Raw genomic sequence first — 15,561 nt, 5'->3', positions numbered from 1 at the left:
TATCATGATTCAACACTTCCATACAACACTCCGTGTTCATCATACAAGTGCACCCCTTAGTCCTCATTACCTGTTTAACTCATCTCCCCACCCACATCCCCTCTGCTAACCATTAATTTGTTTTCTGTAGTTAAGAGTCTATTTCTTGCTTTGCCTCTATTTTCCCCCATGATCATTTGTTTTGTTTCTTAAATTCCACATATGAGTGAAAACATGTGATATTTGTCTCTCTCTGACTGACTTATTTTACTTAGCATTAAACCTTCTAGATCCATTCATGTTGTTGCAAATGGCAAGGTTTCATTCTTTTTTACAATCAAGTAATATTCCATTACATATAGACTCACATTTTCTTTACCCATTCATCTTTTGATGGACATGTGGATTGCCTACATAGCTTAGCTGTAGTAAATAATGCCGCAATGAACACAGGGGTGCATATAGCTTTTCACATTAGTGTTTTGTATTCTTTGAGTAAACCCAGTAGTGGGATTGAGTAAACCCAGTAGTGGGATTATTAGATCATATGGTAATTCTATTTTTAATTTTTTGAGGAACCTCTATACTGTTTTCCATAGTGACTGCACCAGTTTACATGCTCACCAACAATGCACAAGGACTTCAATTTCCCCACATCCTCCCCAACACTTGTTCTTTCTTGTGTTTTTGATTTTAGTCATTCTAAATGGTATAAAGTGATATCTTATTATGGTTTGGATTTTCATTTCCCTGATTAGTGATGTTGAGCATCTTTTCATGTGTCTGTTGGACATCAGTATGCTTTCTTTAGAGAAATGTGTGTTCATGTCTTCTGCCCATTTTTTCATTGGATTATTTGTCTTTGGAGTATTGAGTTGTGTAAGTTCTTTATATATTTTGAATATTAACCCTTTATAGAATATGTCATTTGCAAATATCATCTCCTATTTAGTAGGTTGTCTTATTTCATCAATTGTTGCCTTTGCTGTGCAGAAACTTTTTATTTTGATATAGTCCCAATAGTTTATTTTTGTTTTTGTTTCTTTTGTCACAGGAGACATATCTGCAAAAATATTGCTATGGCCAACATCAGAGAAGTTACTACTTGTGCTCTGTTCTAGGACTTTTACGGTTTCAGGGCTCACATTTAGGTCTTTAATACCTTTTTACTTTATTTTTGTGTAGGGTGTAAGACAGTGGTTTAGTTTCATTCCTTTGTATGTTGTTATCCAGTTTTCCCAGCACCTGTTGTTGAAGAGACTTTTTCCCTTTGTATATTTTTGCCTTTTTTGTCGAAGATTAGCTGACCATGTAATCATGCATTTATTTATAGGCTCTGTATTCTGCTTTATTGATCTATATGTCTATTTTTGTGCCAAGACCATACAGTTTTGATGACTACAACTTTGTGGTATGTCTTGAAATCTGGGTTTGTGATAGTTTGTTCTATCACAATCAGTTTTGTTCTTCTTTTTCCACATTATTTTGGCTATTTGGTGCCTTTTGTGGTTCCATACAGATTTTAGAATTATTTGTTATAGGTCTGTTGGTATTTTGATAGGAATTGCATGGAATCTGTAGATATCTTTGGGTGGTATAGACATGTTAACAATATTTGTTTTTCTAATTAGTTCCTTATTTCATGGTCTATTTTATTCCATATGTTATCTTTTTACTTTTTTACATCTTGTTACTTAACTTCTTACAATTTTTTTTTCTGTTTTTTCTATCAGTGGGTAACAATTGTTTATAAAATGAGAAGAGGAGACTAAATGCTTATGTAGTCTGTATTCTACAGATATATAAAATACACCACTGTATAAAAATAGAAATCTATGTATGGTGCTCATATAATCCTAAGTAAATATTAAGAGATTTTGAAGAATTTTTTATCATACATATTCCTACATTGATCTAACATTTAATATTTCTCAAAGTCATTAAAATTTTTTTCCATTGCAAAAGTGAGGTAAGGCAGATGTTAAACTTAATTTAAAAAGGCAAAGGCAGAGACAGTGGTCAAACTTAAAGTCCTAAAATTAGTGATAGAAATAAAATAGCACTTGAGTTCCCGTCTCTTTACATCAATGTCCTTGTACAAATATTGAATAAAAAAACATACTGGTCATCTTAAATTACTAGAGGTCACAGTGCCCTTACAGATAGGGCTGACCAAAAGGTAAACTGGCAAATAGGAAAAAAGGTTCAGTTATTCTTTGGGGATCTTCCCAGGTCTGGTCACATCCCCAGATCTTTTATTAAGCCATTCCCTTTCTATTTTTTTTAAGATTTTATTTATTCATGAGAGACATAGAAAGAGGCGGAGACACAGGCAGAAGGAGAAGCAGGCTTCCCACAGGAAGCCTGATGTGGGATTCAATCCCAGGAACCCAGGATCATGACCTGAGCCAAAGGCAGACGCTCGACCACTGAGCCACCCAGGTGCCTCTCTCTTTCTGTTTTCTAAAGTGCAGTGGAAAGCCCTCATGTCTGTAGCCACTAACTTTGTTCCTTGGTCTGAAGGCTTTGTCCTATGCCAATCTCTGCTTCCTTCATGGTTTCTCCTATCTCCATCAAGACAGTTCCAAACCCCCAGGCAAGGACTCTGCCCCATTCCCAAGCTCCCAGGCCTGAGGCATTGTGCATCAACCTGAAAAAAAACAGCTTATATTTGCTGACAGACCAATGATCCATCTTTCTTTCCCCAGTAACACTATGTGCTTTTTGGCGAGGGTTCATTTGGAGATAATGCCTCGCTTTTCAAATTCCCAAAGGGGAATTTTCAAGTAATATGATAAGGCAGCACCAAGGCAACACCAAGGCAGCCCAGTTTGCCCAATATCAGGGCCAGATGATTCCCTTGCATCCTAGACTGCCTCACCCTCCTCAGACAGGTAGAGGGGACTTTGCCTTAATGTACATACCTACCAAGGTGCTAGGAACATGACCTTCTGGGAAGAGGATGCTCCCTCCCTCTCTGCCAGCATTTCCTGGTAAGGTTAAATCCTTTATAGGTTTTCCATTTGCCCCTCCAGACTCTCTTAATGTGAGTGTGGTAAATAATTGTGTACCACAACCCCACTTCCACAGAGTGCCACCTTACCTCTACATGCATCACCAATAGCAATCATATATATCTCAGAGCATTAAAAAGGGGGAAGGGACAGACTTAATGTGTCATTTTATTGGCACAGAAATCCTTTCTGTATTAATATGTGTTTTTCAATATACACTTATAGAAATTTAAAAAAACAAATATAGAAATTAAATGGGAAGCTAATTGAAGTCAGTTGTTATAAAAATATGGTTGGTGTGAGCATGGCAACATTTACCTCATGAGGTGAGGGGTTTTTATATGCCTGACTTATTTACCTGATCCCAGAACAGCAAATCCATAAGTTCCTAGTTTTAGACAACATCAATAAATGTAAATATGCAAATCTAAAGAGATGATTTATTCTGAAAATCTAATAGATTTAGCACATAGTTTACCTCTGTCGATTGATTCCAAAGCTACTAAATTTAATATACATTTTCATCTGTGTCAACTGATTGATCACTATTTTTTAAGAACAGGTGTACCAGGGAATATTACCAACCTATGATGCTGTTAGCCTATTGGACAAACACAGATCCTACTGCACAACGTTCATGAGGCACCTTTCTCTGAAACACAAAAGAGGCCAAGGTCAGCCTTGGACTAAATATGGTTGTTCATATATCCTTTATAAAAAAAATAAAAAATATATATTCTGTACTTTGTCCTAGCTTTTGTATATTAACAGTTCTAAAGGTTTAAAGTGGTTCTGAGCTCTACTCAGGAAACATAAGGAGTTCAGAAATAAAGAAAGACACTGTACATCCATCCACAGAGTGACAGGTCATCAGCTCTCTTTTCAAGTTCACCAGATATTCTAATCAATTAATTAAATCATTGGAAACCAGCACACCTATTGCAATTAACACTGCATTTTGCCATGTGCCATACATATACCATGCCACAACATTTGCCATTTACTCTTTGTTTTTAAACACAACTGTGCTGGCCTACAGAATCAAGAAGACCTGACTTCATGGCTCCACTAAGTCATTTATTGAATATAGAACCTGAAAAGGTCATTTAGCCTCTAAAATTCTTAGTTTATTTGTATGTAAAATCAACCTAATATAAAACTTACCTTATAGAGAGAGGATTAAATAGACTTATTACAGTGTCTGGACAAATACAAATGTTAATAATTATTACTAAATAGTTCAATTATCCTGACTCTATTCACTTTCTCCATAGGAGTGGGTATTTCGTCTTCCTTGGTGGTAGGCACTATAATCCTCTTCTTAGATTATTTGCAAAAGTGAACATTAACAGGTAAGCTCATATTATCCATAGATTTCAACTAGAATATTCTTCCTTCCTTTTTACCCAGCCCATTTTTTTTTGCTTGCATATTATGTTCTATAATTCTATCCTTTGGGGTTGAATTTTTCCATGCATGATCTCAGCCAAAGGTGATTTTTTTTATAATGTTGAATCAAATTCACTCTGTCTAGTTTTGAATTAGAAGCAGATGAAAGTAACTTATTTTATTTTTCTGCCTGAAAGAAACATAGGGCTGTTTTTGTGCCCAGATAATTCACTAATAGCTGAAAGTATCCAAATATCTCATCTTCACTCAGGAAGTCTCCTGGCTAATTATGAAAATATTAATTAAGTTAGGGGCAATTGAAAAAAGTTACTTTTGAACCTGCTCAATGTGAGCTAGTATTAAGTTACTACTGTATTTGTGTGGAGTCAGGTTTCAGAAACATCTGGGAAAAGATTCCCATCAAATATAACTATGGCTTTATGATCTTCTTTCTCTAGGGAAAGAGATAGGTATTCTACTGTCAGTGAGCACACTTGATCTTTGGAAATTACTCAAAAGTTAAATTTGTCCAAAACAATTCAAAACTAGGCCAACATTCTTTCATAATACATTGGTCTGTGTTCTGGAGATTGTCCATTTGCCCCTGTGGACCCACTTGTCCAATATTCCTACCTTGCTCTGTACCCAGGGAGGCTGACCATTCCGGACAGCATCCATGGATTCATTTGTCCTAGGGCTTTTAGTTGGTTTCAGCCAAAGTGCAGCATAAGTACAAGCTTAGAGGATGAGAAGAACATGAATTTGGGGATGTATTCCCTGTTCTATTTACGCTAGGTTGCTGTAGGCTGCTTGCATCCCTCTACCAAAGGCTCCTGTTCTGATCCTTTTCCATATAGTTACTCTATGTGGTCCTGGATAGTCATGCCCTCATCTCACTCCTGTTCCCCTTTTACGCCTTGGGGTATAATTTCCTGATGTTAATAGCTCAAGACACTGCACACCCCTTATTGGTTTCCTTAAACCTCACTCATGCTGTTAATTTAGTCTCTATATTAAACTTCTAAAAGTATCCATTTTGACTGTGCCATAGGATACTTAGTGTTCATTTAAGCCCATTCAGACTCTATTCCCTCTGCCTAGCATACCATTCCCTGCCTTACTTGCTTGCTTGAGAATACTCATTCATCCTTTGAGACATAGCATCAAAGACAGCTGTTCTATGAAGCCTTTCCCTCTAGTCCTCTAGACAGTGAGGCATGCCCTTCTCTAGGCTACAGTTTTGAGACAGGTAGCCTGGGTTCAATCCCTGGCTCTACCATACTGGTTGTATGATATGACACTCTTTGGGGCCTCAGATTTTTCATTTATAAAAAAGAAACAAATAATAATGTCTTCTTCATAGGATTGTTACAAGAGTTAAATTAGTTAATACTTTTAATGTTCTCAAACACTACCTAGAACATTTGAATCAATAAACATTATTATTGCTGTGATTGTTATTATTACTCTGAATCTATATCATTAGGCTGTTCATGCTACTTATCTTGATCTCCCCGGCCTTGGCCTAGGACTAGTGCATTTCAGTTAAGTGTTTACTGAATCTTGGAAACAATGGGTCTTAGAGTGAACATTCTCTTCTCTGGGCGGCTTTTCATTTCCAAGGAGGGGGGACACTGAATGCTGCGTGTAGTTATAAAATTCCATTTCAACTTTCTTACGGAGTTGCATTTCAAAAGAAGTAAAGAACTTGGACATTGGAATTATATATACTTTGGATTCTCTGGGAAACCCTTTCAGGTTAAAAAGTTATAACAAATGAAATGACATGTAAAAAAAAAAAAAAGCTTCCAGAATTTCCAGTATATGATACTATGCTTTAGAAATGCACACAGGGTTGAAGAGAATCCAGGATATACAGCACTTCAAAGGAACCAACATAGGGTTGGTTGAGAGAATGCCTAAGACTGCTGGTTCTCCAGAAGCCAACTTTTTTTAGGAAAATGACTGGTACCCTATCCATTGTCTGAAATGAGAAAAATCTGAGAATCACGTCTTCTCCTTAGAGGTTACTGCAGGTCACAAGCTGGTCTGCAACAGACAAAACCCATTCACAGGAAATTAATTTGCTGGACAATGTAACAAATTGATTATTGAAGTGAAAACTAAATGTTCAGGTAAGTGAACTATGCCCATAAATTGAAGCCAAATGAGATTCTCAAATCTACATTAGATCCTGTATTCCATTTCTGGGATATTTATATCCCCACACAGATTTTCTTAGGCCCTTTGTTTCATGTCTAGACACATCCACCAAAATAGCCCTGGTTGTCCAGAAATCAAGTCCAGCCCTTCCTATGAAAGGAAAATTTTAAAGTATGAAGAGAAAGAATGAATAGAAGTTAATTACATACTGTTTCCTACCATTCGTGAGGTGATTCACTAGGAAGTTTATATGCATTATTACATTCATTAATTATAATCACATTAACAATAATCTTATGAAGTGGCTTAATATAACTTTCACTACACAAATGAAGAAACTGAGGCCCAAGGATAAGTAATTTGCTCTGGGCCACGCAACTAATAAGCTCTACTTTATTTTTATCGCCACTTACATTATTTTTATCTGATCAGAAGTTTCCAACCACAGGCAACACCTTCCTTCCTACCCCCAAGGAACATTTGGAAATGTGTGAAGCATTTCTGTTTTACATACATTTGCCTGAGTTCTTATGGTTGTTAGTGTGTGGCCATGGATGCCACACACCCTGCAAAGTGTGGGAGAGCTCTGCACAGAAAAAAAAATTAATCTTCCTCAAGTGCTTACACATACTATTTGAAAAGGACAGTGATTCTATTCTAGAGGTAGATGATTTCTGTCTAACAAATAAACTATTAATTAAGAAATAGTTCATTTGTCTGAGTTTATTTTAATCAAATATATCTATCCCCATTGTTAAGAATATTTGAACCTAGACACAGTGATTGAGTATAATTACAGCTCAAAGTACAGATATTTGACCAACTAGACAGCCTGTGCTTACTGGTCTCAGATCAAACTCCAATTTTCATTGAATTGTTTTTAAACAACTGAAAACAAGAGGATCTCACAAAATCTTTAGTTAGTAGTCACTGCTAGAATTGTTCCAGTGAGCCTGGTGAGGCTGACAAGTTAATGTATTTCTGTTAACAAAACCATCATATTTTAATACAAATTATCAGTAAATAATCTTGTATAGAAACTACAATTTGAAGTTTCAGCAAATACACCACGACCTTCGTATCACAAAATGCTGCCTTCCAAAACCATCACTCTGAAGCTGACACATGCATTCCAGTAATGTGTCTCTATTATTTCAAATACATTTGCCATTCCTCTCTGCAAATGTTTCCAGAACCTAGGTACGTTCCTTTCAATACCTTCAAATGTGTACTCTGTGAGGAGTTGTCTGGAGTCAACTCTTAGTCCATAATATTCCATTTGATTGAATTAGACAAAAATACATCAGTCACATCTCATGACAGGATAGAGATGACAAGGTAGAAAAAAATCTGCAAAAAGATGAATGACCTTCTTGATAACAATATTCTTTGTTAAAATTTAAGTGTGACTATATTTCTCAAGCTGACAGCCCCATGTGCCTCAAAAAACTAAAACTGAGGACCCCATCCAAAGTGGAGCTCCAAAAATGTGGCAAACTTCATTAGAATGGATGCACAGGATAATGTTCATTTAAACATTTACCTTCTATTGTATCTCTACAGAAATTAATTTTATTATGTTACCTTCACACTTTGTATCTATTCACACAATTTGCTTTGTCACCTTATTTGCTTCTTATTTTGGGGTACACATTTTATTCCCTGAATAAATAGCCTTGAAGAACAAAGCAGTCCCCTCACTCAGATCAAGTGGAATGATGTGCACGTTGGAAGCAGCATCAACAACATGACAGACTAGAGAGGCAGAGCCATCGGGTTAAGCACTGCTGAAGACTCCAATCTAGAACAGGAAACTTGTAGGGACAGATGACTTCTCTTTTTTTTAGTTCATCAACCTGTCACACTGCTTGTATAAGCTTAGACTACCACACAATGAGGGGGCAAATGCCTCTTAAATGTAGTAAAGGAGCCAGACAAATGGAGCAGTGAACAAACACAGAATGGGCAGACAGGAAGCCTCTGTTCTGGGCTACTCTGCAAATTCCCAGTTGTGTAGCTTTGGGCAAATCCTTTGACATTTCTGAGCCTAAGCATCCTCAGTGTAAAATAAAGACTTTCAGCTTGTTAATACCCATCATTCTTTTCACTTACATGTTGTATTGTTTTAAAGAATCAGAAGGAAAATGATCTCCTATAAAAGATATAGAAGCTAGCAAATTCAGCAGCCTAACTGAAAGAATCTGTATTAGAGATGCCTACCAGCTTTAGGAGTCTAGATTCACAGCAGGAATTGATTTATTACATCACAACCCTTACAAATGGGGCCACGTCCTCGGCTCTTCTCATAAAGCATCTTATCCCTACTTCACTGTTCACCTTCCAATCAAACTTTAACATTTATTCCAACTGAAGTCAGAACTATTCCGAAATCAACCTAGTTACTCATTTCCTTCGAAGTTTTCACTTAAGGGGATTTCTTGACTTGTAGGAATAAGTCCCAGGATTTCCCAAACATGAAACCAGGCAGCCCTTCCTTTTGTCTAACATGGACGTCCTGCATCATGATTTTAAATCCTTTCCCTTTGGTTCCCTGACTCACTTTGAATAGAAACACATCAATGTTTTAGTCATTCTCTCAGACTTTATGATTCACTCTATAGATAAAGTGTCCTTGGGAGGAAACCAGAGGTCATTCTTGCTGTCAAAAAAAATCTTGGTCAATATTGAAATGAGAACTAATTTGATTTAATCTAAGTTGACAGGGGTAAAAAAAGCTCAGTACTGGAATAAATTCACCAATGATATCAGAATCAGGAGACTCCAACAACAAAAATACATCCCCAGTCTGAGGGCAGTTCTAAAGTATTTGGTAACCAGAGAGCACCAAGTAACAGATATAAGAATTCTATGTGGTTGTTTTCTATTTATGACTACAGAGAGTACCATTTCTTCAAATGCTACATTTTATAATCAATTACTGTTCTGGTGAAAAACACTTTTCTGTTTTGGGATTAACAAAAGTGCACTTAAAGGATCTAACAATAAAAAAAACAACAAATTATCACATCAGTTTATAAATAATTCTATAGAGTTTATTTTATGTGGTCCTTTTTTAGAACAAAGGCAACATCCTTGCACTCCATCGTGGGTGGTTTATTATATTGTTGGCTTGGTTCCCATACTGTAAGTAAGGAAATGCTATTTAATGATAATTGACATTGTTATGGCAAATGTTTTGATTAGTATCATAATCAAGAATCTTGGTTACACAATTATCATTATTATTCCCATTTCATCTTGATAACAAGATGGGTCACTTAGCGATCCCAGAGACCTTTGGACTTAACCATTGATTGCCTGGTGGTAAAATCAGAATTGTGAAAGTATGTGTTAGAACTTAGGCAACATGGTGATAGAGGGACCAACTTATCCCAGTTTGCCTTTGCAGTTTTATCACTGAAATTTTCACATCCTAGGAAATCTGTCACGCTCAGGCAAACTGGGACAGCAGCTCACCGTATGTGGTGGAGTTGGGACTAGGCTGTAGGACTCAGAAAACCTGGATCTGATCGGATTCTGTTGCCCACAACCTGATGGCATCTATCTGACCTTCAGTTTCCCATCTTTTATAATTTCATGTCTTTAAAAACATATTTCTATAGTAAAACACTTGTATCCTGAAAACTACAAAGTTATACACAAATATTAGATCTTTTCACTTTTATCTTATAAACCAGCAGCCTGAACAGATATGCCCATCTTCCTGAGAGCCGTGGACTGCACAGTTTCTGTTTAACATCTATTGATAATAGATCCTTTGGTTCATTGAGGTGATGCTTGGGGTGAGGTTTTGTTTTCATAGTTGTTAAGCTTACTTAATGCCCACAGAAAAGTTATTTTCTCTAATTAAATTTGAGCAGTTGCGTGGATCGTGGAGAAGAGTACTGAGTTAAGTTCCATCTCTATCATGTATTAGCAGCGTGGCTTGGGATGAATCATCTTTCTTAGTTTCCTGTCCTCATTTGAAAAACAGACAATAATTCCTGCAAAACATATCTCAGAGGGTTGTTTTGATCATGAAAGAGTGTATGTAAAAATGTAAAATACAGTGATATAAAAATAGGATGGAGGGATGCCTGGGTGGCTCAGCGGTTGAGTGTCTGCCTTTGGCTTAGGGTGTGATCCTGTGGTCCTGGGATTGAGTCTCACATCAGGCTCTCTGCATGGAGCCTGCTTCTCCCTCTGCCTATGACTCTAACTCTCTCTGTGTCTCTCATGAAAAAATAAATAAAAATTTTTTAAAAATAGGATGGAAAATGAATATTATTATTTATTTTACTATTTTTAAAATCATAGATATCAATCCCAGGATACATACTAGGAATCTGTCCTTCAACCAGAATATCATGACATTCAAATGTTCTAAGGAGGAATTATGAACTTATACAAACAAAGAATGATAAATCTGGAAAGAATCTTAGACACTATCTGGTCCAACTCTTGAAGTATAGGCATGACACTCTGATGCCCTGAAATTCAAAGTGAATGCAATCCATTTCCAGCTAATTAGAGGAGTAGTCACACTTGAACTCCAATCTCTTGACTCTGATTCAAATCTCTTTTATTACACCTCTTGGTTTCTCCTCCCAAAGCTTTAAAAGTCGATGTCAATTTTGTACCTGTGGCTATTTATTTTACACATTTTTATTTAATTCTCCCAGAAATATTAATACCTCTCAGTCTAAGAATCCATCAAGATGGTTGTGAAATAATTTATATACAAAAGGATTGGATATAAATCTTTAATTATTTGGTCAATAAGCAGTCTGTAATATAGAAAGAATCAAGTGTAAGGCTAGGATGGTCAGCATCTAGCCAGCCTTTCCATGTCCATATCCATGACTTACTACACTTTTTTCAAGTAAGACTCTAGGGTGGAGGAAGATAGAGGGAGGAATTGGGAAATGAGAAATAGATACAGGCTAAGCTGGATGCATAAGCATGAGAAACAAAGCAAATTATCTCTTGTGTACATATTTGAAATCTCACTCAGTCTGACTTGCCATAGAAGATGAAAAAGTACTCAAGAGAAACTGCATGGAGTTAGAAATAGAGTCTGCAGGAAGTTATGTTGAGGAGCTGGAGGAGAAAAGGAATGCCAGAACTCTGGGTAAACCTCTAGGGCAAAGTGCTCAGCAGATTGGAGCTAAATCAGCAGAGGAAGGGATTTCCATACTCGAACGGAGTAGAAAGCCTATAAAATATAAACACTGAGTCTTATCCTCAATTAGTAGGTACAAGGGGGTTGCTCTATGAATCTGCATTTCAGCGGTTGATTCATGGTTACAAGGTCCATGATCTATACTTTGAGCACCATGCTCTGGGTATTCTTTTAGTGTTTCCTTCACCCCAGCACCTCCAACCTCCTTCCATGCCTCAATAACACCTTTCACAAAGCCAAGACTCTAGACATGCTTTATTTGGAATCTAAAAGGGGAAAGGACAACTGGATGCTTCTCTGAAGATAGGATGAAGCCCAAACTCGGATCTCTATCTGGATGATCCAAACATGGTAGTCATCACATAAATGCTCACAGTATCCCAGGCACTATGCTAAAGGCCTTACACACAATCTATCAGCTGAGCCTTATGATAACACTATAAGGGGTACAGCAGCAGCATTAGCTTCAGTTTATTTCAAAGGAAAACTAGTTTTTAAAAGGTAAAGCAATTTGCCCAAGGTTACACATCTATGAAGCAACAGAAATATGAGTCAAACCCAGCTCTCTTTGACTTCAAACTCCATGTTCTTAATCCCTGTATTTATTGCTTTTCACCTGTTATTTTTTAGGCAAGCCTTCCTCTCCCTTTAAAACTCAAATTCAGGTTTCACAGATTCCTGTCTCTCAGGAGCAATCTCTCCCCCAACTCTGTTGCCATCCATAACATTTTACATAACTCAATTGTGTTTGCATTATACTCACCAGTTTATACTCTGGTCTCTCCGGCTCAATTTGAGAGCTCCCGGAAGACAGGAGCTACATTTTATTCTGCTTTGCATCTCCTTGCCTAGCCGCCAGTATCAACACCATAAGTAACGGCTGAATTGAGCATTTAGATAATGCTATCTTTTTAAGGCAAAGTTTCTATGAAGTATTGTTGTTATTGTTGTTTTCAATGCCAAGCTGGCTTTGAAGATTATAAAGCTACAATTTGAAAGTGATGGAAATTAAGAGAGGATAATGATTAGAGGCATCTCCCCCCCACCACCATCCCATGAGAGCAAATTTAGAGGAACATTCTTGAAGTTTGAAAGGAAGTTCTTAACTGCAAATGAAGTAACATGTGGAATTTATTATGCCCATTATTTATATGAGCTGAAAGTAAAAATAGGAGCAGGAAGGGCTTAGATAAATTCAAAGATGAGAGCTGCATAACAAATTGTTAATAGCAAATTAGACTGGTTCAGGGCACATCCAGAATTTTTTCATGAAGGAAAACTGTCCTCTTCCTCCTCAAAGGTCCTTTAGTTCCAATATTGAGAGCTGAATGAGGAGTTAATAGGAATTAGTCAGATTTAATTGGCTGCTTCCATCTACACACACACACACACACACACACACACACTTTACTTTTTTACTTGTATTTTGATCCCCTCATATGTTGAGCAAGAATTGGGCACTAGGGCTAAGACACTAAATCAAGCTGTTCCTAGTTCACAATTGACACTCCGTAAATATTATAGAACAATAAGCTAGAGGACATAAAATGTGGTTACTTTTCCAGTGGACCACAGAGGACATTTCCAAAAACATAGTAGGACTCACATGATTTGACACCAGTGCTATAAATCACTAGAGTGGTTTGTTCAAAACTTCTTGATCAAACTAAGGCATCCAGGATGACTAAAAAAGAAAACACTGGGGCACCTGGGCGGCTCAGTGGTTGAGCATCTGCCTTTGGCTCAGGTTGTGATCCCAGGGTCCTGGGATGGAGTCCCACATCGGGCTCCATGCAAGGAGCCTGCTTCTCCCTCTGCCTGTGTCTCTGCCTCTCTCTCTGTGTCTGTCATGAAGAAATAAATAAAATCTTTAAAAAATAAGAATAAAATAATAATAAAGAAAACACGGATCATAGTAATCAAGTTCAATTTACCGATATTACAGGATCATTCCCTAAGAATTTCCTAGTATCGACATGATTGGGCATAGGTCACTAAGAAGACTGTAAGTCTTGAAGGTCTAACAAAAGTATTTTGAGTGTCCCTTTTCCCTCCCATCTGAGTCTCTATGAACCCTTCCACCAAAGGTACACCATTTTATTTCAGAAAGAAGTAGGGACATAGCACACTCTCCCTGGATGGTCCTTCCTGGTTACTTTGTTATTGACTACGGAACAAATTATCCTTAATAAAACACTTATTTATTAGACTTCCATATATGTACTTAGTATTAGCTATTTCATCGAGAGAGGCTCTTGTGTTATGTATCATATCCATTTCTCCCAAAATCTTATTATTGCATGTAATTTTACTTCCCTCCAGAACTAGCAGTAAAGCTGGTTAAGTTGCAATTACCAATACAACTGCAATATAAAATTAGATGTGTATTTCCACAGGCCCTTCTCATTTTGCCCAACTCTCTGTGGGCATGGATAGCACAAAGTTAAAATGCTTAAGATCAAGGTAATCAGATCATCACTAACTAAGTAAAATGTAGTTGCCTATACAAGGTAATTCTGCTCCACCTGTGAAGAATGAAGAACCTGTAAGCAGTGCTACTGCCTGCTGTCCCTGTTGAGTTATTAGCAGCAAAAGAAAGAACCCTTGCCCTTGGCACATAAGCTATCACACTTGAAATAGATTTTTCCAAAAGTGCAATCTGATCATCCTTGCTGAATGTCTGTAAACTCAGAATTATCGTTGGAGTTCCAAGGTGGACTGAGATTTCTAGAAATAAAAGGCCCATGAGAATGGGGACATGTACATGCATGCACACGCACACACATACACACACACTCCTTAGGGATTTTCAGTGTGACCAGAGAAAGGGGCAGGCTGTCTGCTTTCATCAGTGATGGGTTATCAAGTATTTACAGAGCCTTTAAGATGTAACTTATGCTGTCCTGGGCATTGTGGGAGGAGAGGAATAGTAGAAAAATGGATAGCACCATTCCTAACCCAAAAAGGTACACAGAATTTGTAAGAGAGGCAAGGCAAGGCACAATTACTAAATAAGATGACTTGTAACAAATGCTGGTATGAGTCATATCCATACAAATTCAATTCAGCAAAACTTTATTGTATCTCCTAAAGTCAAGGCCAAGGCCCCCTGTCAGCTGTCTCAGGAGATAAAAGGAGCAAGGTTCGATTATATTGTAAAGAAGGGAAGGAAGATTCGGGAAATCATATCATTTGGGGCCTGAGACAAAGCCTTCTGCTCAGCACCTCAGCCCGCTAACTGATGGAATGGGTATAACAGTTTCCCAGGCAAATAGCAGCACCTCCGTTTTGCAGATGAAGAACCTGAGATTCAGAGTACCTGATCCAGTATCTTCCATGCAGCTAGAGCCAGGATTCTATCCAGGGAGTCCCATGTAGAGTTGCTCCTCACGCTAGACTACCACTGAACTTGCAAGTCAGGCCAGAGGTGACCAAAGGCTGGCCCAGAGATGGTCTGCGATACCCCATCACCGGTTACTTGGCAAAATGGAAAACACAAAGCCAATATTGTGAGTTTTCCATAAATATACATGGATTAAGTTGAAGGGACTGTGTATATAGATGAAGTTTTCTCCTTTCTCCTTTTTGTGCTATTAAACATCCATTTAGAACATGATACTGCCAGCGGATGGCAGCTGTTGTTACTTTCCAAACTCCTTTTGTTCTAGAAAAGTAAACTCAAAACTGGAACTCTGTGTCAGTTCCTGCTGCACTGTTTTGAATTTTTCTTTTGCACGGTGTTTGAAACCTAAAATCTGGGAAGTACTCATTGAACAGACAATTTTGGGGTCAGTCTGTGCACACAGTTTGATGATATGAAAAATGCTACCAATT

At 37.5% G+C, this 15,561-nt stretch overlaps 2 long non-coding RNA genes across 13 annotated transcripts in view; one reads left to right on the top strand and one right to left on the bottom strand.

Moving 5' to 3' along the window:
* LOC106559576 overlaps positions 1–15,561 on the bottom strand; it is a 126,881-nt gene that overhangs the window by 92,157 nt on the left and 19,163 nt on the right. For 10 of the 12 annotated variants that reach the window (XR_005367833.1, XR_005367835.1, XR_005367829.1 and 7 more), the window contains one exon: positions 3,579–3,645. The exons of the other annotated variants lie outside the window; for them this stretch is intronic. This is a non-coding gene — a long non-coding RNA (uncharacterized LOC106559576). The remainder of the gene's footprint in view (positions 1–3,578; positions 3,646–15,561) is intronic. 12 annotated transcript variants of the gene reach the window in all.
* Positions 2,348–3,736, top strand: LOC111098281. The gene is made up of 2 exons (XR_005367836.1): positions 2,348–2,972; positions 3,556–3,736. It is a non-coding gene; the product is annotated as an uncharacterized LOC111098281 (long non-coding RNA).

Source organism: Canis lupus, chromosome 12 (assembly GCF_011100685.1).
Source record: "Canis lupus familiaris isolate Mischka breed German Shepherd chromosome 12, alternate assembly UU_Cfam_GSD_1.0, whole genome shotgun sequence".
In the NCBI taxonomy this organism is placed as follows: Eukaryota; Metazoa; Chordata; class Mammalia; order Carnivora; family Canidae; genus Canis; species Canis lupus.
The sequence above is the reverse complement of the archived record's forward strand: the minus strand, read 5'-3'. Positions and strand labels throughout refer to the sequence as shown.